The 26,851-nt window shown below is 45.5% G+C and overlaps 1 long non-coding RNA gene and 2 pseudogenes across 1 annotated transcript; 1 reads left to right on the plus strand and 2 right to left on the minus strand.

Moving 5' to 3' along the window:
* Positions 1-207: 207 nt before the first annotated feature.
* LOC119435459 (putative Dol-P-Glc:Glc(2)Man(9)GlcNAc(2)-PP-Dol alpha-1,2-glucosyltransferase) lies at positions 208-1,826 on the plus strand (annotated as a pseudogene).
* A 5,882-nt stretch (positions 1,827-7,708) lies between these two features.
* LOC125941962 (uncharacterized) lies at positions 7,709-11,017 on the minus strand. Its single transcript, XR_007464700.1, has 2 exons — positions 9,647-11,017; positions 7,709-9,349 (listed from the first exon to the last, which is right to left on the minus strand). It is a non-coding gene; the product is annotated as an uncharacterized LOC125941962 (long non-coding RNA).
* Positions 11,018-19,520: 8,503 nt separating this feature from the next.
* On the minus strand, positions 19,521-21,215 carry LOC119435460 (ELMO domain-containing protein 1-like; annotated as a pseudogene).
* Positions 21,216-26,851: the final 5,636 nt, after the last annotated feature.

Raw genomic sequence — 26,851 nt, forward strand, 5'->3', positions numbered from 1 at the left:
TTTGTTTAAACCCTCCAGGCCAGGACATTGCGTGTGTCCACCCGTTACAAAGGGGCTGGCCGCTACTACATCATCATCATCATCAGCCGTTCGGCCCACTCGACAATTTGGTCTAGTACACTCTAGCGCAACGAACGCTAGGCTTCCGGCTTCCGGTACTTCCGGTGGCTCCGGTGTGTTGCCGTGGCGTTTTTACAAACTTTGTGTTGCGAAAAAAGTGGTAGAAAGCGTGACGATCTTTTACTTCACAAAGGCATGCACCTCGTCGTTCTCGCTGCAATCTTAAGTGCGGTGCTGGCATCGTCGGTGCTAGTCTCTCTCACAGTGCATCATGTTCAACCGACGCCTTATATGGACGAAATCTTTCACGTTCCGCAAGCGCAGAATTATTGCGCTTACAACGTGTCTCACTGGGATCCAATGATTACTACACCTCCGGGACTCTACCTGACATCGGTGCTGTTGCTGCTCCCTCTCAGGCTGGTCAATGAACTCTGAAGTTTGCACGCTGTTTGCGCTGCGTTGCTGCAACATCGTTTTGACACTTGGAAACTTCTACGTTTCGTCGTTGATCTCGATCAAGCTTGCGGGTGCCGCCGGAAGCAAAGCCCGCACGAAGCTCGTTGTGTCGAGCTGCGCGATGTCGTTGCTGCCGGTGCTACACTTCTTCACATTTCTACTACACCGACCCGGGATCCGTGCTCTTCTTGCAGCTCATGTACCTTACTACCAATTCGACCATCACTACCTCGCTGCATGCTTCGGAGCCGTAGCTGTGCTTTATCGACAAACCTCCATAGTTTGGGTATTCATGGTCGCCGCCTGCAAGGCTTTGGAAATCGCCGAAAGTACGATTTCTGCGAGCGACAACAAAATAGAAGGTTTTTCGTGCGCTGCTGCTAGAATCGCCGCTGAGCCAATGAAACAAGCGCGGCTGTTTGCGGACTTTGTGAAGAGCGTGTTGAACGAGTGCTTGGGTTACGTCGTCGTTGGGCTGTCGTTTGTGGCGTTCGTGCTTCTCAACGGCAGCATCGTTCTTGGCGAAATCTTCGCATCAGGCGTGCGCGCATTTGGCGCAGCTCGGTTACTTCGCGCTTTTCCGCTGGTCCACGCTGCTCCCTATTTGGGCTGCCCAGCATTTTGAGAGGCTTCTGCGACAGTGTTCTCCGGAGGCCGTTCTTGTACGCCGCTATTACGTTAGCTTGCGCTCTCTCTGTGCAAAATTTTACCTACGTCCACCCTTATCTCCTAGCTGACAACAGGCACTTTCCCTTCTACCTTTGGAGCGGCTGTTAGGCAGGAGCGACCTTGTTCGATGCTGCCTTGTGCCGTGTTACATCTACGCAGGCTACGCCATGTTACACCAGCTGCAACATAAAACCCCGTTATGGCAACTGCTGTTCTTTTGTGCATCGTCGCCGCTACAGTGCCCCAGAAGTTGCTGGAGTTTCGTTACTTTGTCGTTCCATATCTGTTCTTTCGGCTGCAGTTAAGAGATGTCAAGTATTGGCAAGTGCTTCTGGAGCTTGTTGCCATATTTTGCTAATGTTGCCGTGATGTGGCTCTTTCTAAACCGTACGTTCATGTGGGCAGGTAATCCGGCCGTTCAGAGGTTCATGTGGTGATTCACCACTTGTGTGAAAATTCCGTGTGTTCTTACTTTTGCCAAAAAAGAAATTATGATCTCACCACCTGTGAACTTTTGTCAGCAGGCCAACCCGAGTGAGTGTGAACCAGTGTGGTGCTGAAGAATGGTCATGAGTGTCTAGTGCAGCGTGTGGTCGCAGTAGATGTGCAGCCATGAATAAAATTGAACTAGGCCCTTATTAATGCGAAGCATCCTTTGCTAACTTCAGGCAGTTTGAGTGTGTCTAACTATCTATCTAGCCTCCTACACCGAGGGGCTGGTGGTGCCTACGAACTTGAGCTGCTGCATATATGCTTATAGTCACGGCATCATCATCATTCGAGCTCTGTCATCTGACTCTCGCCTCTGATTGTCGCGCGCCACGCCAGATGCGCGCGTAGGGTATGTCGGCACCGGATGGTGGTTGCCTCTGTGCGAACAGCGATTCAAAACCAAGTTTTCCACCCGTACACGCCAACCAGCTCCTGACACTCGCAAAGAAGCTCTTGGAAGACCCTAGCTTTGTCAAAAAATGCGTTAACTGGGATGTTGGGATTACAATGTCCGAGTTGACGCATTTCTGGACGACAGTATGTGGGATGTGCATAATCTTTTTGTTATGTGCCATTTCTCTTCTGCTATTCAGCCTCAAGTTGGCAGATTGTGGAGGCTGTCCTTGAAGGAGAGGAAACAAAAAAAAGAAGACATGGCACATACTATAAAAACTGCTCCGCCCAGGAGAGCGATCAATTACTTTTCCTGTTAGGCAGTTCATGATTTACATGATGAGCATGCTTAACGTCTTTCATGCCATCAACGAGCCGAGTTCATCCTCGCTTAGGATGAGCTCCGCTCATTCATGATACTTTTCATTTTCTAGCAATGCCAAGGATGAGCTGTGTCCGTCTCAGTGCTTTGACGGGCTTCTGGTAGATGGCCGCACACAATGCATGCAGCAGCACAGCAGGATTGTGTTAATTTGGGTAGGGGAAGTAAAACATTGGTCACTGGGGTCCTTAAAAATCATTTGGCCATTACTCGGCAGAATTCGAAATGATAGCGTGGCACAGAAGGGATCAATGCACAGCTCTAACTTGTGCCCACTTGTATGGGGGTGCAGTACAAATGGCTGAACTTAGCGTTTCCATGATACATTTTAAGAATTAAGAATTTTAAATTAAGAAGACAACAGAGTTAAGTGTAATTCTGTTGTCTGTGACAAGGTTATAGCAAATTTATTGCTTATTGATGTTATTGCATGCCTCACAACTCGGGAAGCATGCGGTAACATCAACACTAGGGAGACTCTCTGCTGAACATTTATAGTTTGTGATTAGGTAGTTTAATCTTTTTCTTCTACATGGTTGAACACACATGATTTGGAGATACTGGTAAGCCTCGTTGGGAAGCTGGCTCAGGATGTAGCCTTACCATAGTTTTCCATAAATGTAACATTATTTTGTGATTTTGACATGTTATTAGCATGAAGAGAATCTTAAAGGGATGCACTTCTTACTTTCCTTTGTTGTGGAATTTCTGTAAATTGTTCTTAACCCCTTAAGTGCCATGCCTGAGTCTAACTCAACTGGATGCCTGCGCACACGTTTGGCTGTGCCAGAGTATTAAAGCTGCACCATAATTTCCACTCACTCTCTGAATTTCCTGAGATAATTCGCAAATGTGAAACGCCCGTGTAATGTTCTATCTACACAGAAGTTCGTTAGATTCATAGCTGCAATGTTGCAAATTTTCTATACAGTTTACATATTTGGGCTCTACGAATGTTGCATCAGTTTTACAAACAACTTGTAATTGAGTTCATTAACTTGCATTCATGTCAGTAAACCTTTGTTGACATATGAAGAAACCAAGATAGACTGCACACAAGTAGTAAGCATTCAATGTGTGACGAATTGCCAAGCATACAATGGATAGCAATGATAGTTCTGGGTATCCTGTCAATCTTTCGGAGGAATGCATATGGTTATTTAGTACTCTAAACAAGACCTTGTCAATTGCCAATCATGCCTTAGGAAATCTTCTGATGCAGGAAGAATGCCGGAAGGAAACTTGCGTAGAGCAAGCTTATTCAGACAAGTTCCAAGAGTAGGCGAGGATGAGAAGTGTACAGGTACAAGGATGAGAAGTGTCGTCTGATTCTTGAAGCTTTTTGCATTCAAAAAGAAAACAATAAATCTGTCTGCACAGCTTCCATCGCATTGCCAGTGAAAGAATGCGATTACCTGTGTCAAACCTCTCTGCCATGCATCTATGATAAGTGGCTTCAAGCATGCGCTACAATTCATGTTCCCCTGTCGACGCATGATCAGTGAATGTATATATATTCCAGCACCTTTTCATGTAAAAATCAGGTGAAGACCAGCATCCCTACTTTTGCCTTTCTTTTCTCTCAGTTTTCCTATTTCATTAAAGTGCTGGAAATGCATGAAATACTACTACATGTTCTATTACCTGCACAGACCTTGAAGGCAGGACAGTTAAACCTTGATATAACGAAGTCGTAAAATCAGTACTTTGCTTCGTCATATCGAAATTTCGTTGTATTGAAATTTGACCTTTTAGGCAGCAAGTATAGTCGCCGGTCGATTTTTATTACACAGAACGGGCCGCAGAACTTCCTGCATGTCGGGCAATCGAAAAAAAAAAAAGCAAATTTGAAGGAGAAAACCATTCATTTTGATGAATTTGGGAGTCGGCGACGAATGATTCGGTTTCATGTCGCGTCGACGATATCTTCACATCGGCGGCACGAATTAAGCAAAGCCAGCCACGCTTTGCGTGCACTCCGCCCCCACGGCTGATAGCGTCGCCCGCACTGGGACGGCGCTATCATGAAAGGCGCCGCAGGGGAGCGAATGCTTGGTCTGCCTCCCCCTCCAACGGGTCAACTAAACCCGAGATTAAGCAGCCTCCAATACTGAACGCGCGGGAAGACAGCTTACACGATGCCATGCCGTCTCGGCAAGCCCACTCATTGCACCTCTATAAAGTAGGGTGCGCGGCTGCGTATGCGCTCAGCCGGAGCACAGCCCCGCCCTCCCCCATCGCGCACTTGAACGCGTTACCATAGAGTAACATACGGATTACTATGGCGTTACCGCGAACTCGCTGCCCTCCCCCTCTTTCCCTTTGCTCGCGTGGAAAGGCGGCACTCGTGAAGTCATCTTTCTTGTCTCGCCCTCGCAAGCTACGGTCACCGTACGCAAGCTTTCACCGCGGAACGCGATAGGATCTTATCGCTCTTATCGACTCTATACGGAACGCGTTGTGGCTCCACTTCGGCGGTCACTCTTGTTGCGCGGCGCGCGATTTGAGAGGTGCGTTTGCAAACAGCCACTTGAAACTCAATCATTTGATCATTTGCGTCCGCGGAAGTTTCCATTTATTGTCTAGGCATTCCTTTGCGGCGGCAGTGACATTTCGTTATGTTGAAATCGCATACAAACATACTTCGTTATATTGAGGTTCTAAATACATGGGTGTTCTTGGACAAGAGATTAAAAGTGAAATACTTCGCGATATCGAGAATTTCGTTATGCTAAGTTTGTTATATCGAGGTTTAACTGTAGCACAATGTCTCGCAGCATTTATGTAGCGCTAAGTACTATGAGGAAAGTACTGTAGGATGTGGACCAATGCTGCAGGCAGTGCAATGTCTCAAAGCACTAGCTGCCACAAGAGAGGGAAAAACTAGTGCACACTCACTTTTGTAAGCAACTTCTTGCTATGCGATGTGACACGTGAGAGTCAGTGTCTGAAGTGGTTTTATTTGGGCATTGAATGAATTACAAAATTTGTGTATACAGAAGGAGGTCCCATAGTCGGAGACTGAATCGGTACCTCCTACAGTAGTTAATGTAGCAAAATTAATAAGGCAGCAAACAGCTGTAGCGAAAACAAGAATAATATAGATCGCAGACAAAACAAAGAATTTGAGAAAAAAATGAACAGCAAAAAAGAAAAACAACAGCAATAATTAGACAGGAACAAACAAAGGTTGGCAGTGCAGTTATTCTATTCCTGTGTTTGTGGCGTAAAGGAAAGTGACACATGTGCCCATGCTCGCGTGCCTTGTGCTATGCAGTTTCACATTCACGCCATTTGTACCGAAGAGCTAGTTAGTGCTGGCACTTGAGATACTATGAGCGTGGCATAATGGTTGAAGCATCGGGATGTGCTGGGTGCCTGGGTTTGATCCCAACGTCAGGCAACTTGTTTTAACTGACGAGGCCTGAAGCAATGAGACGGCAACCTACCTACCTACTGCGAGATACCTGGAATGAGCCAAAGAAAGGCTTTGCCTTCAAACAAAGCAATCCGCTGCATCAACAAGGTTCATGAAAGAGCGGCACATACCCGTATGAACGGCCCACATTTTTTGTGGGATAGCTAGACAGTTGGAAAGAAAACTGTTATGACAATGCCATGGATGCTATTCGCATTAAAAAATGCATTCCTCCAAGCTCCCTCCTGGTGTCATGACAGGGGGATCTTTAGACATTTTTTGGTTTTCAGGCTGGCAGGTTGACTGAATTCGCATGGCAGGTTTTGTATGTATGAAACAGGCAGCCCAATGGAGCTTATGTCTTATGTCTGTAAGCATTACTTACATCTATATCCGGAGCTCGTCTATATCTGGAGCTCGCGATTATTGTTTTCCTAGGCAGACTGGCACAAGAAGCTCATGCGGTTGTTCAATTATGGAAAAATTTAAGAACTCTTATATGGAGGAATCTGATATAGAATACAATGCGTGTTCGGTAACAGTGATAGTCACAAAAAAAAATCATTAACATAATTATTAGCTTTTGTTTATGCATTCACATGAAAGAAGCTTTGCAAAATGTAACGTATCACCAATAAATACATTTGCATCTAATGTCTGCTAGTATGTTACTTAGAAATTGAATTTGATACACTTTAGAAGAACCTTTGGCACAGAGAAGACAAGAACGTCCAGAACACACTGCACTCGGAGTTAAAGATGACCTACCTACAATTTTATATGTGCATTACAGTGTCATTAATAAAGTCCTCTGGTGCTTACCTGAAGCTGCATTTATTTCTGACAAATCTTCATGTTAAAAGGACACAAAACAGCAGCACTAAATCAACTTAGCCTGGTAATTATTACCTTGAAATCCAATCTTAATTTGGCTTAGTAGTAAAAAATGAAGCAGAAATTCCACGCCCTTATGTCACTGTGCCGTCATGGGCTTCAGAGTACTTTCTTGTACTTGGGCGATTTCGGGGCACCCGAGAACTGCTCAAAACTTGCTAGGTTCAGTATTCAGATCTTGTAGAATGCAATGTAGTCCTTTTTACCAATACAAATATTAAATAGACCGAAGTAGACAGCCAAAATCCATGACATCATGGAGAGCAGGAACTTCAGGGCAATATTGCCACACATCTTTTGTTTTTCCATTTATGGTTTACCAAGCCTTCTCCTACAACCTGAGTGACCTTGCTACTGCAGAAGTGAAATTTACTAGTGCAGCTTAATAGTCATCGTTAGTGTCCCTATAAAAGAGTTTCAGCATTTCCGGTATATGCAGGTGGACTTGGACTGCTAACTAAGCGGACTAGGGAGCCTCCATGTACCGCGTTTACATGGAGGCTCCCTAAAGCGGACGGATTGGTGGTGCCACCTGGTGGCACAGAGCTCAGCCAGACAAACACAGAACTAATATTGCAGTAACCAAGTGTATCCTACTTTGCTAGTGTAAATCTTCGGCAGTGGCATAATTGTGAGCACGTCTTACACGAAAAAAAAAAAAAAAAAGACGTCTTGATAAGGCACTGTGGTTAGATGAAACATCACAAGATGTTGCCACCAGCATCCGGTAATTCAGTATTACACAAACACCCTTGCGTATACCGGAGTACCAGACACGCTGAAACTCTGTCAAATGGCATGTTTGTCTGTTGGATCGACAAAATAAAAGGCTGATATCAGTGACATGCGATTATTCAAAGTCACCGATAATTCCTTGCATTTGAAGGCTCTAGAAACAAGTGCATGGAAGTGATGCTGTTTATCACAGACAAACCACCACAGTCTTGAAATAAAAGAATACTTTATTGATGCAACATTCGAAAGCCGAGGAAGTGCAACATTCAGAGTCTACTGGAATGTTTTAATATCACAAATGTGGCAGTTATTGGACCATATCTCAGTGCGGCTTTACTGTGTCTGCTCTTTTAATGGGTTGCATTCAAGGCTTGGGCACAAACTGCACTCTTCAAATTATGCGCGACGACAAGTATAGACAAACTGCAAGTTTGTAAACAAACAACAATACAGGCAAGAATAGAAGATGGCTACAGTGACACTTCTGCTTTTTTTTTTGCTGGTTGCTGCTTATAACAACAATCTTTCCCAAACAACTTTTGGACAACATAAGCATTTCATTTGCAGCGTGATAGAGCAGCCTCTACCAAAATTTGTTTGAAATATGCTTTATGTTTGAAATTATGTTGTAAAAACATGATTGTGCTAGGCCGAGTTATAACACTGAAAGAATTGTACGAAAGAAATACAATCAGGAACATGCACCAACTAGCCGGGTTCACAGCTTTACTAAATGTCGCAAAAAGTTTGTGATATTGACAAAAAAAACACTGCCATTACTGTTCGCCAGAACTGACTTTGCGCAAAACATTGAACATTGAGAACCAGCGTGCCGCCTGGACATGACCTCAGAGATCAGGTAGCAACTACAGTGTACTAAAAATCTCAGAGGCCATGTTCTGCAATTTGCTAACCACCACACACCTGATGCATCAGTTTAGGTGCTATTTAAAGGCTGTTAATAGGAAAATTAAACAGTTAACAGCAATGCAGCTTTGCTAAGATGTCTTGATAGTATATACTTATACCCTTATAGCCAAAATGGAATGCTGTTTCAGTTGGCCGTTAAATTTCCTGCAGCTTAATTGAAGCAATTTAGGGCAGTTGAAATTGTTGAAATTATTTTTTTTTGTCTAGATAGAATGTGAGGGCATCATTGCTGAATATTCATGTCGTGCTCTAGAGCTTGTCTATAACTGGCTTCTGCAGCCAAGCTGCTGACTCTGTCACCATCAAATTCCACTCAAAGGCAGGGTTCGTCGAGGTATTTTGATTAATACCCCACTTGCATGCGGTACTTGCTCACTTTGATAATCATAAGCATGCGTCATCTGCAGTGGCACCACACAAGAAATGCACAGCTTTTAACACAACAGTGGGTGGCACCCCGATGCCCTAACAATGACAGACTGCCTGTCACTACACTCTAAGAAAACCTTGGACCCTCTGAGGGTTATCTTGTCCCCAAACAATAATCGTAATCTATCTTGCATGCATTTTTTTACGCTAAACGGTCACGAATGGTATGAGTGTTATTAGCATTACATAGAATTCTTCACAGGGAAGTAGTGAGCACAGAATTTTCAAGGGAACTCAAGCAAGACAGACGATTATTGTTTGGGGACAAACATCTGCGCTTCTGGAACCTGCAAAGGGTGTAACATTTTTTAAAGAGTGTATTGCATTTGCTAAAGTGTTAAGTTTGTTTGCCTCCACATCATCGCAAATGACATACAAAATGTTACGTAAATAGGATCGCCAAGTATACAGGCTAGGATAATGCAACAATAATATCCAAGCTTTTTCTGTGTTGCAGTTCGAGAGTGGTCCAAGCACACATGGCCTTCCTTATCAGCAGGATTGTGCAGTTCATCTTGAAACTGCAGTGCGCACACAAGAAACGAGGACAATAAGGCAAAGGTAACAGACAGGCGCTGACTCGCAACTCAGTTTATTTTTGGAGGGAAATTACACACATATATATACCCAGTCTGACTAAAGTTTTAGGTGTGTAATTTCCCTCCAAAAATAAACTGAGTTGCGAGTCAGCGCCTGTCTGTTACCTTTGCCTTATTGTCCTCGTTTCATGTGCCCGCGCTGCAGTTTCAAGATGAATAGCTACCAACTTGCCCAACTTTCAGTACTTTTACAATAGGATTGTGCAGTCATGATCGGCAGGTGATCAAAGAAAAAATCCGAGCACACCTAAGCACTTCTTACGAGTTATGATTGCGAGCGCATTAATGTCCAATTGAATGCCGCTGAGCGGTTTTTCGAGTTCTGTGCTGCCCGAGCCAGCAAGCAGCAGCAGCCTGCAATGCCAATGACGCATGTCACGAATGTCCTGTGCGACGAGAGACCGAGGAAGCAGCGGCGGCCACCGAAGCAGACAGGCGCATGCAGCAGCCAAGCCCAGCGGGGGTGGGAGAGAGAGATAGGGACTGCGCACTGGCTTCCGAGAGCAAGACGGCAGCACCCACACGCATGCATCAGGCGACAACCCGTCTTGCCCCACATCGTCATCCTTCGAGCTGCGCTGGTGACATGGCACTGAGGTAATGCCCTCTCCCCTCACGCAACACCTGGTGTTCTGGTTCACCCGCTCTGCTCCGTCAAGGCACGCTTGTGACGTGGCGTCGCAGCCATTGGGAACTTAGGCTCCGTTTCGCTGCTACAAAAGCCGGCTGTTTTGCTTAATGAGTCATTTGATGCTTTCGCATCAATAACCAAGTGACAGGAACCGTTACATTATCCCACCGTAGGTGTATTTTACTCTGTCTGAGAGAGACAAATACTTCACACAAAAAATACAACACAAAATGCCACCTCTCAATGAAATTCCAGCTTAAGCAAGCCAGTGGCACAGCCAAAAGTGCCCTTTATAGCTGGCTCCGTTATTTACGCAACACCCAGCATCTTTCCTAATGCACACAAGTGAGATTGTCAACATGCAGGAGTCTTAAGGAAGAGATAAGGTTTATTCTGAAGATTAACGCTGAGTTGTGATGAAATGCCTTTTCTGCAGCAACTTCCTTTCTTTTGTCTCCCACCTAATACTCTTGAGCCTCAACACATTTAAGGTGCTGTGTATTTGAGATTCAAAATAGCTACCTCGAACTCTTGCTCATGTCTATGGCAGCAACTACAAGCCTCATGCAATGCGCTCCTCCCGTAATTGTGCAAACTAACACATGAAAGCAAACACTGAAACACTTCAAACCAACAATTTGCACCGATACTACTGAAGGTACAACAAAGTATGAATACTGCTTTCATAATCTCTTCTGGATGTTACATAAATTTTATCTGATTTCCAAGAAAAATCATGGAAGGTGAACACGAATGCCGACTTGTCCATCTAGCAATGCATTTGGTACATTCAACAAATGCTCTGGGAATTTTCAAGGGTGGCTGAACGAGCATGTTGGTAATGTTGCATCTTTGGTTAGCAGCGTGACCATCTATATGAGAAGTGAGAAACGTGACAGGAAGGAGCGCTGTATCCAGAGTGCTGTGGTGCTTTCCTGTCACGTCTCTTACTTCCATATAGGTTGTCACGCAGCCAACCAAAGAGGCTCTGGGAATGCGACGAGCATAACTTTCAACAGTGCTCTATTCTGTCAGTTGCTTCTTCTCTTCTTCCTCATGCCTTTGTAATGTACTCTCTCCCCTTTCTTTCTCCGTTAGCTCTTAGCGATAATTTGTGCATCGCTGTACAAACAGGGCTGTGAGAAAAAAAAAAAAACTACTTGGACATGACGACGCACTATAGATCACTTAGCTGTTTACTAACGGAGACTGGCAAGTTTCCAGCATTCCTAACAGCGGGTAAGAATGATGGCGATGAGCCATCGTAGCGATGCAATCATAAGCCTGCATGTTTTTAAGTTTTCTTCTGTAGCTAATGATAAATTACAAATCAATTTTGTCATAAATTACTCTGAAAATTATAAATGTCTGTACTATAGGCATCATACCCATTTCTTTTTTTGAAAACATCAAAGAAGCATCTCAGACGTCGTGCCAAATTAAAAAAATGCTTCTTTTTGTCAGTACGGTAGGCTAATAGCTCACAGGACCTAAAGTTTCTTGGAGTCACTGGTTCATTGCTGCCAAGGCACATGCAAAACCATCTATACCCATCAGCCAATCGGATTGTAGCGACACCACCAAACCTGGTGGGGAGAAGAAGTCGAAGAGAGCGGACGTGCTCTCGCCTCGGCTTCGTCCTTTTTCGATGCTCCGCTGGCCAATTTTGAGAGTACAACGAAATGAAGCATATCACTGGATCCGAGAAGCTACCGCGAATCGACCGCACCAAGATTCGAGGTGAGGCTTGCAGTTTCACAATTTTACGGGACTGTTTCTGCTCCTACACGCCGACGTAGGGCCTTTGTTGGGCCTAGTAGGCCTACTTGCCTGCAGGCATGACGGATACAAACATGGAAGAAGAAGATTTTGATGGAAATGACGAGAATGACTTTGGATGGCAAATAGTGGCTGGCCGAAGATCACGAACTACTAGAAAGGCTGTGGACAAGGAGAGCACATTGGCATGTAATCAACGATAGCATGGCATCAGGGGAACCGCCGCCGGTGCAATGGTTAAACATCGGGTTATCAAAGATCAAGGATGCCTCAACTGCCAGAGGAGCACAGTAATCGTTATACGACCTCAAGGAGGACTCAATTTGAACAAGGTGAGCACCACTAATGTTGGCACCGCAGTCATTGAGGCTTGAGGCCTCACGCAAGAGGAGGCCCGTGAAGATGTTGTCTGCCCTAACTTCACTCAAAACATCATTGTCGTCAGCACACCTAAGCCCGAACATGCGGCGAAGTACGTTAGAATCAAGTCTTTCAAGATTATGGAAGTGGAATACGAGGTGAATGCATACGAAGCGGCACAAATGCCACGTGTAAGGGTGTCATCCGAAGAGTGGACATTAGAGACTCGCAAGCTATGATAACAAGAAACATCGTGCATGACTTGAACCCGCTTGCGCTGTTGCCAAGCGCATCAGGACGTCGGGATCGGTCATAGTACTTCTCGACGGCTCAAAGTGCCCAATTTTGTCAGATACGGATCCACATTAGTGAAATGCTACCTTTATAGGAAGCAATTCGACGTTTGCTACACTTGCGGAAGGGTAGGACACCGCTCTGATGTGTGTCCAACACCTCACTTTGTTCACTGCAGAGGATGTGGAACTCCCAACCCAGGAAATGAACATGTGTGTGCACCTAAGTGTAAATTTTGTGAAGGCGACCACCCTACTGGTGACAAACTTTGCCAGCTAAGATTCCAAAACCCTTACATCGTACGACTCCATCGAAGAGCGCAACAGGACTCGGTCGTCAACAAGAGCACTTTCGGAGGCAACAGCTGGCGCCCACCATCACCCCGACGATGGGAACGCTCACGCTCCAGGATCGCACCAGATCCAGGCGCCGTTCACATCCGAGGAGAGAAGCCACTCAAAGAGTCAGGGAAGCGCAGGTGCGCTTCGTGGAAAGGGGCCCTACACCTGGCGAGAGGCAAACGTCAGGGACAACCTGGGCTGACAAGTGAAAGGTACGGTGAGGGTTGCTGGGGGCACTCGTCGGCTGTGGCTGGTGACAATGATGCCAGATAGAGCAATTAATCAAGGAAGTAACTTCTTTAGGAAAGCAAAATGAGGAATTGACCAGGCAGGTACAGAACTCCGTAAAGAGAGCTGTCGAGCCCAGTTACAATGGAGATAGATAGACCGGTAAGCAAAAGCAGTGAAATTCGCAAAAGACAGCTCCCCTGCCCTTAAAAAAGGGCGGTGAGCTCCGAGGATGACTTAGTTTTCTTAGCTATCAGTGAATAAAAGAGGCAATTAAAGCAATAAGAGTGACAGTGGAAATGACCAACTTTAAAGTGGAACAATTGTGGAAATGGAGGTTAACGGCGAGAAAGGAATAAAGAAGTTGAAACGCGAGGGGAAGATGACGATGAGCATTGCCATCGAGGTAATAGTGTTAATCGCTCCTGGACTGTCAGGGGGCAATACAAGAGTAGCGGGTAAGAGGCAGGCGGACTCACCCAATAACAATGGACAGCAATCATAGATTTAAGTGTGGCAATGGAATTGTCGCGTGGTTCAACACAAGAAAGCCGCTCTGCGACAGGTAATCAGGTCATCTGGGGCCAGGCCAAAAGTAATTATGCTGCAGGAAACCTGGCGGACGAAAATTACGCTTACTGGATACAAAGCGATATGTAGAAAAAGAATGAGGAGGGGTTGGCAACTCTGATCGACGAAAAGTTGCATACGTCGAGCACGATATCTTCAGATATTGCAGGCTCGAATTATTTCTAGTTGAGATATACTAAAGGACCGAGGCAAAGCGCAAGCATTTTCTGTTCAAATATTTCAGCGGCCCTTGAGATATGAGACGAGCTTTAGAGCACACCTTCAACAAAGTGTCTCCGATTGCCCAAAACTCCCGCATAAGAAGGAGGGGCTTTTAATGCTCCCTATCACACATGGGATATACATGGACACAAGAAGGAGAGGATCTATGGAATCTCGCTATGGATCAGGGTTATGCTTGATTACCGATCTGGTGTACCCACCTTGTGGCACGTCCACATACAGGGACTCCACACCGGATCTCACTTTTGTTAATACTTAGGAGGAGCTATTTGGGAAAACTCGAACATTGATCTCGGTAGTGTCACTTATATCATTCAATAACCATAGACCTACCGAGACAGGAAACTAGAATCTTCAAATTCACGACTGGGACCAGCTTAGGAAAGTCAGGGCGAAAAGAGGGAAAGGGGGCCTTTAGGTTAAAGGAGTCGTTTCCAACATGGTTAACCAGCTCAGAGAGGACGTCAAAAGGTCTCTAAAGAAATCGACAGAAGGAAAATATGAGGCTATGGACAGCAGACTGGCGCATTTGATTGAGCCAACAGGCTATAGTTCAGAGATGGAAAACGCAAAGACTTAACAGAAGGCTAAGGAAAAAATAGCGCAATTAACAGAGAAAATTTATGAGCACTCGAAGACCCGTGAACAACAGTGGATAGATCTGTAACTCCGCGGATGGTCAGAATCAACAGGAGGTAGCTGGAACCTCCTTAAGCCATTGCAGCATTGAAACAAGGACAAACAAAGAAACAGCTTAGCCAAGTTGGTTCATCAGGAGCCAGGATAAAACCCGGCAGCAATCATGGATAGACTCGCCGCCAGTATCTCCCACGTAAGCAACCAAACCGAAGGAGAAGACAACGTCGAGATATCGGGTGGATATATGAAGAAATTGACCTGGATTTCACTAGGGTGAAGTCAGGGCGGCTCTTCACATCTAATGGTAGATCGCAGTGGACCTGATGGAATAATAACAGGATTTTAAGAAATCTGGATGATGAATCAATTTCTTACTCTAACTGAACATTTAATGAAGGTTGGAGGAAGGGGATATACCCAGAGGAATGGAGGGTGGCCAACTATTCCTCATACCTAAGCCAGGCAAACAATTAACCTTGGACAACTCGTCCTATTTCTTTGAGTCATGTCTAGGCAAAGCCACGGAACATGTCTCCGCAATCGGTCACGAAATACGTTGACAGAACGACATCCTCCCGACAACCTCATTGGCTTTCGACTCGGGTTTTCAACCCAGGATGCTATGCTCTTAATCAAACACAAACTCGTACAGGCCAGCCCAACGCATACGAAAGCTCTTCTAGGCATGGATGTGGAAAAAGCTTTTGATCGTTTAAAACATAAGGCAATACTTGACGTTCTCTCGGAGATGGGGTTAGGTAAGAGGCTTTTTAACATGATAAGGACTTTCTTAGAGACAGAACAGCCACCTCATCATGGGAGAACTTAGTCAGAAGCTAAGAATTTGGGAAACAGGGGCACTCCACAAGTAGCTGTGCTCTCGCCCATGCTATTCAATTTAGCAATGTCTAAGGTTGCAAGAAATTTAGAGAAAATCGAGGGTATACATTGTCGTATATGCCGATGACATAACCATTTGGAGTGCCAAGGGTAATGTAGGAGAGACAGAGACAGACTACAAGAAAGTGTATATGTTGTGGAGAACACACTGAAAGACATGGGGCTGAAATGCTCGGCAGCCAAGTCGGAACTCTTGTCATTAAACATCGCAGAAAAGGTCGTAAACCAAGAGGCTACATTCCGGAAGAGGAGCCAAGAATGCCTATACACTCATGAAGGAACCGCCATCAGGCTCGTTGGAAAAATCAAGGTTCTTCGTTATCACATAGAGGAAAACAATGCAATTATAGTACAATACAGCATATCTCGAACAAAACAGATGAAGTCATTAGGTTACTAAGGAGAATTACCAACAGACACAGAGGCTTGGGGAAGACAGTGCTTTGAGGCTAATACATTCTTTTGCTTTCTGCCACTTCACTTACGTGGCCGGATTATCAAATGGAAACAGGCAGAACTTAACAAACTCAATGTCATGATCAGGAAACTGTAAAATAGCCCTAGGGATACCGAGTACCGCTGCAACTGACAAGCTCATGAGTCTACGAGTCCACAACACAATGGAAGAAATCGCTGAGGCGCAACAGCTAGCGCAACACGAAAGATTGAAAAAAACACGAGCAGGCAGAAAGATATTACAGATAATAGGTGTAGAACCTAATAGATCAAGGAGGCCAATAGAGGCTGAAGTGGAATTAAATACTGAAGTTAGGGATAGGATCAGAACCACCCTCTCCCCAGAAACATGCATCCAGAATATAATATCAAAAGGAGAAAGGCAAGAGCTAAAGCACTCTTGCAGGAGATAGAACAGCAGAACCAACTGGCAGCTATAGTTGATGCTGCCTGGGTGAAAGGTAAAGAAGCCTATACGGCCATTGCATCAAATTCGCAAGGAAAGGTGCAAGACGCTATCACTATTTACCAAGGAACCATGGTGGCGGAACAAGTGGCAATTGCCCTAGCCATCAGGAGTAATAAGTGAGCCTTCATCTACAGTGATTCAAAAGCTGCTATAAAAAGTTTTGATAAAGGCTACGTAGCTGGAGTTGCAGCTAAACTATTTGAAAACATTAGGATTAGGAGAACAGAAATCCGATGGTTTCCTGCACATATGGGGAAAGTGGACGAGACTCGGGTAAACCTCAACGAGGTTGCGCATGACTTGGCACGAGGACTTGCTAACCGTGACAGTCATAACTGAGCCGTTCACCATCAGGCCGGGGAATATAGAGATCATTTAATAACTTATAATGAGATAACCAAACACTACTATCTAAGACGCAGGCAATTCCCATTGCCACACTCAAACTAAACAGGGCTCAGGCAGTCTCGCTGCGCTTATTGCAAACGGGTACATACCCCATGCCCTTACCAGATTAACAAAATATATCCAGAGAGGGAGATTAGGATGGAATGTAATGATTGTCATGGCATCATTGAAATCAAACATGCTCGCGGGGTGACCCGCAACTCTTCCCAGCCTCCTGGAAGAATGGACTCGATGGCAAAAAAGAATACAAAGCCCATTGCTTCAAGACCAACTAAGGGCTGTCCAGAGGGCCCATGATGTCGCTGAAGGGCTTGGCCTGACAGTGCCAACGTGGGAGCGGCCCGCCTCGGCTTAAGTAGAGCCTCTTTAAATAAAGTTTACACACACACACCAAACCTGGTGGTAATCACGAGACATACTCATGAAGTTGCAGTGTGTCATCCTGTAATTTGCTGGTTGGGAAAAGTGAGCTAGAACGACGCGGGGCCGAGAGCTCCCCTATCGTCTGTGTAAAAAAAGAGATCAAAGGCATTGTGTTGCGTAGCTGTCCCTAGGGGTGGTGCTAAGTTTCAAAACCACGTATGTGCTGCTCCTCTAATAAGCAGGACATTAGTTGGATGGCCTGATCAGGCAAGTCGGCACTCGGTGAGCAAAAATTGCTCAAAATAAGGGTTATCAACATAGGAATACTTAACCTGCCCTTAGACATGAATGTGAAACCATTGCAATGCAGCAATATCCAAAGATCAAAAAACATCTATGGATCAATGCTGAACCAATAATGCAGACAAAGATTAAAATCAGGACTCTTACTGATGTGACTCTAAACGAAACAATTCTAAATCTAAATACACAAGCATTTTTGCATTCCGACTCCATCGAAATGCAGCTGTCACAGCTGGGAATCACAATCCCCTGCTCAGCAGCACGACCATAATTCACCTCTCGCACGCAGTCTGACAAGCCCACTGCTGGTAGAGAGCCTTGCAATGACAGTGCTCACAATTCCAATTTCTAAAGCCGAACCCACAAAAGGGAACGAGCCATCCGATGCACCAGATCGTACACCACTTTTGTGTAACCGCACACTTCTTTTAGGTTAAAGCATAAAGTACAGCATACCATGTCACATATTCACCCCATCCTAGAGCTATTTCTCACTTACTCAAGTTCCACAAGCCATTCTTGGTAAGAATGAAGCACAACTGGGTCAAAGACCAAAGAGTAAAATGACTGTCCATGCAGCATTCTGTCTTCATACCACTCGTGCTGCGTTCTCACCAAGGGCAGAACAAGTTGTCTAAGTCAAGGTCCTACTTCACTGAGCCAACATTCTGTTGTGCTTGCCTAGTACTTGCAAATAATGGTGTTCTGTCATATGGACACGCACAAATTGGACTGCATACCTCTTACACAGTGCAACTTCCTTTGAACATTCATTTGTATTGTACTGAACCTACTGTGCACAGCAAGAACAACTTGACAGGTCAGCAATATTACTTGCATATTATACCTTTATAAGGTGAAATGCTATTTTAAAGGAGTGCCGTCACAACATCTTGGACCTCCCCATTTTTTTGCTAGGTCAAAACACTGTAAACTCACACAGTGAAGCATCAGAGCACCCTAAATAATTAATAGAATATTTGTTTCTATGAACCCCAGTTCCGGTTTTCATACTTCGGGTGTCGATGCGTTGTGACATCATGATACACTGCCTTGCTTCGTTTCTGATTGCTGCAGTTGCTAGACACAGGAGCAGCAAGAATGCATGCGAATTCTTGTCTATTTCTTTAGGGGCAAAGTCCTTATAGCTAGCCTTATCACCACACAACACTGGCTAATTTTGCTCTGTGTCATACCATCACGGCAATGACGATGATGCCAGGTCCGACATTTCAAGACGAACTGTAGTATCAAATTAAAATATTTTTTAAATATTTCTTAAGCTTCAACTTGCCAAGTGCTTAACATGCAAGAACTTGAAAAATATGTCATAGTCCTTTAAAAGTATACAGTTCTGAGACACTACCTCCACATTCACAATTCTTTCCTTGACTCCACTGTGTGGAGCTAACCACAACTCTTTAACTGTAAACGCTACAGTTCAACATCTCCTCTTCGAGATCCTTACGAAGAGAAAGTGCTTGAGGAATGCACCTTCACTCTAAATTACCTCCATGATTGCAACATTTTTGCTCTGGAACCGTCGTGCAAAAGACCCTAAAGCACACTGGCTATTCAAGTCATTGGGGAACACTGAATCCACTTTCGTGAGGTCAAGTGTCAACCGAGGAGCCATTATAGAAAATACAGCCACAACAATAACAAAAAATTCGGAGAAGCTTCGGGCTGTTCCTACAATCTGATGAAAGTGTAATGCTGCCACCGAAAAGGTCCAGCTCTGCACAAATGTTTCAGCATTAGAAGGGCCACCTTCAACCGAAAACTTCTCAGCTGTAGCTCAGAGTGTAGTCGCAATTTGGAACAACCTAAATGGTCTGACTGTACCCTCATAGAACCTGTCTTGTACACTCTGTTGACAATGAAAAGCTATGATTTTACTGGTTCCTTCACAGAGCAATAATGTTGGTCAGGACTTCAAACATTTGCACACAAAAATAATGCAAAGCCCGGAGGAAAATAACCACACCACCAAATATTTGCATGCACATACAATCAATATCTATAAATAAAATGCACTCTATCCACTGGCAACCGGGGACAGAGCAAATGGCCTGAAGCCATCTCAAAGCTTCCCAGCTGCATTGAGAACATTTGAAAAAGACAACACAAAATAGACAGTAACAACACATGTTCTGGTCACCCGATGTTGGAGAAACATGCACTAAAAATCACAGGTGCAATGTAAGATGTTTATCCACACACAATTAAAAATATGTGCACCACAGCGGAACACCTTCCCTTTATGGATAAGAGTATGCTAGGCATGAGGAAATGAATTGTGATTATGAAGAAATGATTGCGATCACAGGCAAATCTAAAGTATGGCACAAGGGCAGCCTTATTTATGTGCATGGTGAATATGGAACTTGCACCGTTTTTTTTTTTTTTTTTCTCACACCGGTCACTGCCTGGACTCTGCATGTTGTCAGGCAACAATTCGACCACCAGCGCCACACAGCAATGTCAGCATTTCAAATGTGGGCTGGTTTATGCAAAATAACCCAGGTCGCTGGCATGGAACAGCGTTGACTGCCCTCAGCAAGTCAGGCTAGCCGCTATGCACCCAACTCCCCGCGCTTCTCTGACGACCACGACAAAAGACGCGGCACCGGTGTGCAAGTATTGCCTTTTCCCGATCACCAGGCAATGCTCTGCATGCAGTTAGTAAACAAACGCGCAACATCCCCACACACTCTGCGCAACTGCCACGGCAACCCCTCACTGCGGCTCACACCTTCTTCACGGCCAGCGTCAGCTTGAACACGCAGTCGTCCTTCTCGAGCATCTGGACCAGCGGTCCTCGAACTTGTCCCGGATGCGGTTGAACTCCATGATGTCCGCCGGCTTCTCGGCCAGCCAGAACTTGTCGAACTCGAAGAACACGTAGCAGTACACCCTGTGGAAGTCGTCGACGTGCGGCCTCTCGGCGACCGCGTTGTACAGTGCGACTTGAGCTTGCCTTGACGAGCAGTGGTACAACAGGCTCGTCAGGTTGATGCCCACGATGCGAACGAGTAGCCGAACTGCGGGTGCAGCGAGTGGGACAGGACGTGGCGCGCCACCTCGGTGTACTCGGTGGCGAAGAAGACCAGTTCTCCAGTCCCAGCATGCCCATCCCGCGGAAGTCGGTGCGCGGGTCCTCGCCCTGGAAGCCCACTCGGTCCACTGCTTGGACACGGGCCCGCGCAGGTGCTCGTCGGGCCGCAGCAGCTTCCACAGCGCAGCAGCTTGTTCAGGTGCTCGGGGTCCTGCGCCACAAACTGCGTCTTGCGCAGCAGCTCCACCTCGTAGACGAGCTGCCTGTAGCCGCACATCTGGAGCATGCTGGTCCGGAAAGAGCGCACGAATTCGCGGTGCACCTGCGTGTTGATCTTCTTCACGCAGGTGACGCCTATGACGGCGTACTCGACGGCGGTCGCGCACAGCTCCTTGTGAAGCGGCCTTCGTCGGCGAGTTGCATGAGCCGATCGTATATGGTTCGAACGGCCGGGTGCGCGACATCTGCAAGCTCCATTCGAGCTCGCGAGTGCGCTTGCATCCCCGCTCGGTCCCATAGCAAATGCGCTGCAATTCGCACAGGCGAGTCAAACTACGGAGAATCCATTGACCGTTGGCCTTATTTGCATGTACAAGAAGGCCGCGATGCGACTCAGTAGGGCCCACATCGCCGCTCCAACACGGCGAGCACTTGGCACGCGCAGCAAACGATGACCGACGGATCTAATCTACGAGGAGCCCAGCGCAACCGACCCAGCGCGCTCGACGTTTCACCTTTCAGCATACCTGCTGGTGCTCGGCGTGAAGCACTCTAGACGAAAACTGGAGCACGCTCGTTAGATCTTTGAACTGGTAGACACGGCAGAGAATCAGCTTGCGAAGCAACTGGACACGGTATTTGCAGATGATAAGTAGCGTGAAATAACGTATGTAAGTCATTTTCCATTATCTAACGCTCACCATCAACATATCGCAATAAATTTTGTCCGTTGTGTGATTTCAATGTTGCCAGACTAAAAACAACTGAGGCTACGAATGCGTAACTTTCTCTGTTTTTATTTGTTTTTGTTTGTAATACGCAAAGTACTAACGTTATTGTATTATAAAAATGTTTCTTGTTTTTTGCAAGGTTTTAAGCGAGAGTATTCATCGGTATAATTGCCGCTTTATTGATGGCCTACGCACAAGCCACATTCAGTACAATCCGAAGCAATGTGCTCTTAAAAAAAAAAAAAAAAAAAAGCGTCCGCTCTCAAAACAACGTGGGGCAGGTCGTCGTGCGCGGAAAGTGTTTAAACCCACGGCGATGATCGTCGCTATTTGACGCTGATATGACAGTGCTTTCGCTTTTCACTGAAAGTACCTGTGGCAATGAATGCATTCTACCGGCATTTTAGAAGTGCGGTGCGGTGCCTGCCGCTGTCTACTCGGATGCGTGGTGCGAAGCTGGCTTCTCGCGTTAGACGTGCCATGCATATTTCGGCTAAACTGGGCAGCGAAGACCACGAACTTGATAACGGCGCATCTCTGACTCTGAAGAACTCGATGCACTCTTAGCAAAGTACCCTTACAGAACTGTTCTGATACCGACGTCTCTGACGTGCAGCTTCAGCGGTTGCTGTCCTCGCAGACACCGTCGGTAAGTATATACCTTCTTCGCACACACTCTTCTGAAGTGATGTTTAGTTTGCGAAGTTTTGTTGCGAACCTTTACGAGCGTAAATTGAAAAGAAGGAGGTCCAGGGCTACAGTACTATCCCCTGTCAGGATAAAATTTAGCGGACGTGTGCTGATGTTTTGATTTCACGTTACATTGCGTCAGAAGCGCAGTATGTTTGTGCGTACATGATAATCTCGCGTTAAACCGCAGAGTCTGCATACCCCCCTATAGTCTCGAATTATTCGTAAAGTTTACGACTTTGCGCCAGTTTTCCGTCATCGCGGAAAAAATACATTCTATTCGAAAAAGATTCGCCCATCGGTGAGTGAGGGAAATAATTTATTTAGGTCCAGAGAAGACGCTGGGGAGACCCCGTGTCACCCGGCTAGTCCCACGTAGGGACCGCCAAGCCGAGCTGGTGAAAGGACGTCAGAGGGGCACTTGCTTCGATTAAGCCCTGAAAAAGCGTAGGCTGCAGGAAATTTTCTGGTGAAGTCACTGTGATCTAAAAACAATGGTTGCTTGTTATTATTCTCAGCTGTTACAAGTTACCTATTGCTTGTGTGCAGCGTATAAGGGTAAAATATTGTAATAGAAGTGCGTTTGTATTCCTCAAAAGAATGTAAGACCGGGTGAGTTGGTTGATCATATTCTGAAGAGCGAGGCGCGAAGACGACGACGGACAAAGTGGGAGAAAACCCATTACACACACGGGCGTCTGTGTGTCCGTGTGTGTGTGTTTTCTCCCACTTTGTCCGTCGTCGTCTTTGCGCCTCGCTCTTCAGAATATGCTTAAAAAAAAAAAAAAAGGCTTGTTCAGAGCAAGCTTTAAAAAAAACAAAAGGAATGTGCAGCTACCCCCTCCCCATTTTAGTGTCGTGATCAGGGATTTTACAAATTATTATGTTTGCAGTTTGGCAGGTATAAAACTCAGTCTCGAATCTCTTCGTGCTTGTTAAGGCAGTGTATTTCACCTGTTTGTTTGTTTGCTTGCTTTACTCTCTTCACTTCCTTCTCTTCACAATTTCCTCACTGTTTTTCTAGGAGCTGTTTTCATGTGTATCCATGCTTGGGACGCCATGTCCTCTGGTGATGCCGCGCAAGCTGTCGTGTCCCTGTGGATCTCAAGAAAGTCTCAGTCTCCATGAACGAGACCTTCGATACAGCAGCAGCATTTTCCTTGCCAGGCTTCAATGCTTTGGTGGATCAGCTTCATCGCGAGTGTGATTCACTGAGCAACAGCTGCTTGACAGCTGTGCTCGTGTCACTGAAGAGGCTCTTTGAAGAACCTTCAGTTCCCGTTTATCATGCGCTGCTTAGCGAAGCTGCCTCACGATGCTCGTCCTTTAACTCCAAGATCTTTCGCGGTTCATTGTGAGCCTAAATCAATCCAGGAATGTCAGTCTTGCATATCAGTGTCTTGCCGTCTCGCGGCTACAGGAGTTGCTTCCGTCTTGCAGCACAGAACAGGAGCTCAAGTGTGCTGCAATTTCACTGAGGCGCCTACGTCGTATATCATCACCATCTCTCATTGCTGCCTTCTGCAGTAAGGCCTCCGAGATCCTAACCCCTGCATCACATGTTCACACACTTCTCCGTAGCTTACCGGTTATCTGTCATGAGCCTCAATGTAGTTTCTGTGACAGTTGTATGTCCAAAGTCCTCACCTATGTTGACCCACTCATAGCCTCATTGGACACAAAGGACCTCGCATCTCTTGCCCACGTCGTAGGTGAAGCTCAATGCAACGCTAGTAACACATTAAAGTTGATCAGAGAACGAGCACGCCAGCTACGAGCAAGCACCGTCTGTCTGGCTGCGCATTCTCTCGTCATGGGTCCTCGGCTGCAGCAGCCAGAACGCCAGCAGCTTGAAAGTTCGCTTTGCAAGCTTTTGGAAATGGAACTTTCACACCGCAGTGTCGTGGACTTTGCAGACATCGTCACGTGGCTTCCCATCACCAGTTTTGATTTGTTGACCACTTTCTGGAACTTAGCGGCAGACCTGTCCAACCCATCGCTGGGTTGCTCATAAGACGTTACATTTCTTGCTATCAGCAGACGCGCTTTCGAAGCGAGCCTTTTGAGTCTGTCGTGCTGGAGTGGAGCAAAGAAGAATTGGGAGAACTCGTGGAAGCTTGGAACGGTAGCTCTGGCAGCACAGTTCGTGCTCACATTCAGACCGTCAGAGCTGAGCCCTGAAAACGTGAGCCGCCTCGCTTCACTGCCAGGTCGGTTTCAAAGCTGGTCTCTGTTAGAACTCCCCTCGGCCTGAAGGCAGCGAACCGGCCATCAGTTACATTGCTAAAGAGGACTGCTCTTTCCCCCGTGCTCATGGACCTGAAGACTGAAATTCACGGGGAAATCCGCAGCAGAGTGGAAACGGCGCAAAATCTAGCTGAGCTCACCGTGCTGGCCGTCTGCAATAAAGTGTTGTGGTCATCGAGGGGTCATCACACCAACTGAAGGAGTCTATCGCTGCAAGGTGGGCCACTTTAAATGCCATTTGCTTTTTGTATGAGCACTACGTGTTCGAGGCACTCATCTGTTGAGCTTCCTACAATTACCACTAAGGAAAAGTGGCGCTACTGTGCCATTGCATTCAAGGGAATGCTGGCAAATGGAGGCTTTAGACTGATATCTCTTTCAGAGAAACAACTACTGCGAAGAATGGACAACACGCTTTTAATGACTAAAGATTTATTTTCAGTTTTGCAGATATGCATATACAGCATATACAGGAATTCATGAACACATCACTGCCAATCCCAAGACACGTGGGTAACCAAGGGACAATGACAGGAATCACATTATTGCTGTGTCATTATTCCTTTGTTACCTGCATGTCTTGCAATTGGTTGTCAAGTTTTCATGAATTTCTGCGTAATATGTACAGTATTTATGAAACTGCATGACAATACACTGTTATCCATCCTTTGTCATTCCTGTGTTGTGGTCGCTTCAGTATGGGTTACCAACTAGTGTGTGTATTTATATTTATTATTTATATACAATACCTACAGTGGCCCTCTAGGACATTATTGTAGGGGGAACATCACAAATAAATAACAAGAGACCTATACTATAAATTAGGCAAATGATGCAGCATATAAAGCATCTAAAATACCTGTGCACTATTTGAGTAAAAAGCAAACACAAAAACTAATATACAAAGATGAGCAAGCATGTCACACACACAAAAGAAGAACATCTCAGTATAGTGATCTGGGCTAACATCATTGGGAATAATCAACAAAAGGAATAAAACTACAAGAACAAGCAATATTGCACTCATATTAACATGTGGTTCTGCAACGCCGTAATAAAGGATGTGGGAGGGGCAGTAGCAATTTGCGCAGGTAAACCGTTCCAGTCATGCACTGTTCGTGGAAAAAAGCTGTATTTGAATGCGTTTATTCAGCAACTGTATTCGCGTGCCTTTAGTGGGTGGTCAGTGCGGGCGGAAATGCAGCTGGGCTCCTTATGTATTTCTTCTTTTTGAATGCCAGTGTTTTCGTTAAGAACATTATAAAAGAAAGAGAGTCTGAGATATTTTTGGCCATCCCAACTTTTTGCGCAAACCTCTCTTTTATTTTATTTTATTTATTTTCAATACTGTGAGCCCTTTCGGGCTGTTACAGAGTGGGAAAGTTCACAACACTAAGAGAGAATATACAAACAGCGTACACAAGCAACACAATGCAAACTGAAAGCAAAAATGTATGAACAGCATAAACAAAACAGCAGCAGAAACAGCGCAGTACAACACCAAAAAACATTGAATTTAAACGTATAATGATTCTAGGTTTCTTTCAAAACTCGCAAGCGAATTTATACCGTCAAATATTTATATGTTAAGTTTGTTCCACTCTTCTATAGTTTTGACCAGAAACGAATGTTTGTAAACATCAACTCTAGGCACATAAGGTGTAACAACGTACAGGACCGAGGTGACACTCTGCCAGGAGGCCGCAGGTAGAGTCCGGGATTTATGTTTAACATGCCATTGTACAATTGATAAAAAGAAATTTTAGCCTGGGCTATTTTCCTGCGTGACGCTAGATCTGGAAGGTTTGCCTTATCAATCAATGCAGTAACAGATTGAGTTCTCTCGTATTTAGAAAAAATAAAGTGCACAGCAAGACGCTGTATTCGCTCGATCTGACTTATTAGAGTTCGTCAATACGGGTCCCACACTATACTCGTGTACTTCAGGGTAGGTCGAACAATCGTAGTGTAAGCCTTCAGCTTTACGTCAGGAGACGCTTGCTTTAATTTCCGCCGAAGCATTCCCAGCTTTCGCTGTGCTGATCCACAAATGTTGGCAACATGTTCGTTCCAGCTTAACCCTTTGCGGTCCGCTGTCGGGCACCGCCCGACAAGGGGGTTCGGGGGTTAAGTTTCGCGGTTTTTCTCACTGCGATTCGTGCGCATTCTTTGTATACACGATGCGCCATCTCTTGAGGGATAAATAAACTTTGTTTGTTGAAGTTTACTTCTCTTTGCACTAGGTTGCAGCACAATGTTCAGCACGGCTTCTGGATACCAGAGCGTTCTCACTTGCGCGTGGAACAGCACATTTGCGCGGTTCGCTGAGAAGCATGACCACTTTTCATCGCGTGCATTTTACAGTGGCGCATTTAGTGAAAGCTTCTAGAGGCCATTGTCAATAGCTTTATTTTGAGGCGCACACAGCTGCAGAATCATGCTGAGAAAGAACAGCGTCACCT

The sequence above is a fragment of the Dermacentor silvarum genome, unplaced genomic scaffold, assembly GCF_013339745.2.
Source record: "Dermacentor silvarum isolate Dsil-2018 unplaced genomic scaffold, BIME_Dsil_1.4 Seq724, whole genome shotgun sequence".
Classification (NCBI taxonomy): domain Eukaryota; kingdom Metazoa; phylum Arthropoda; class Arachnida; order Ixodida; family Ixodidae; genus Dermacentor; species Dermacentor silvarum.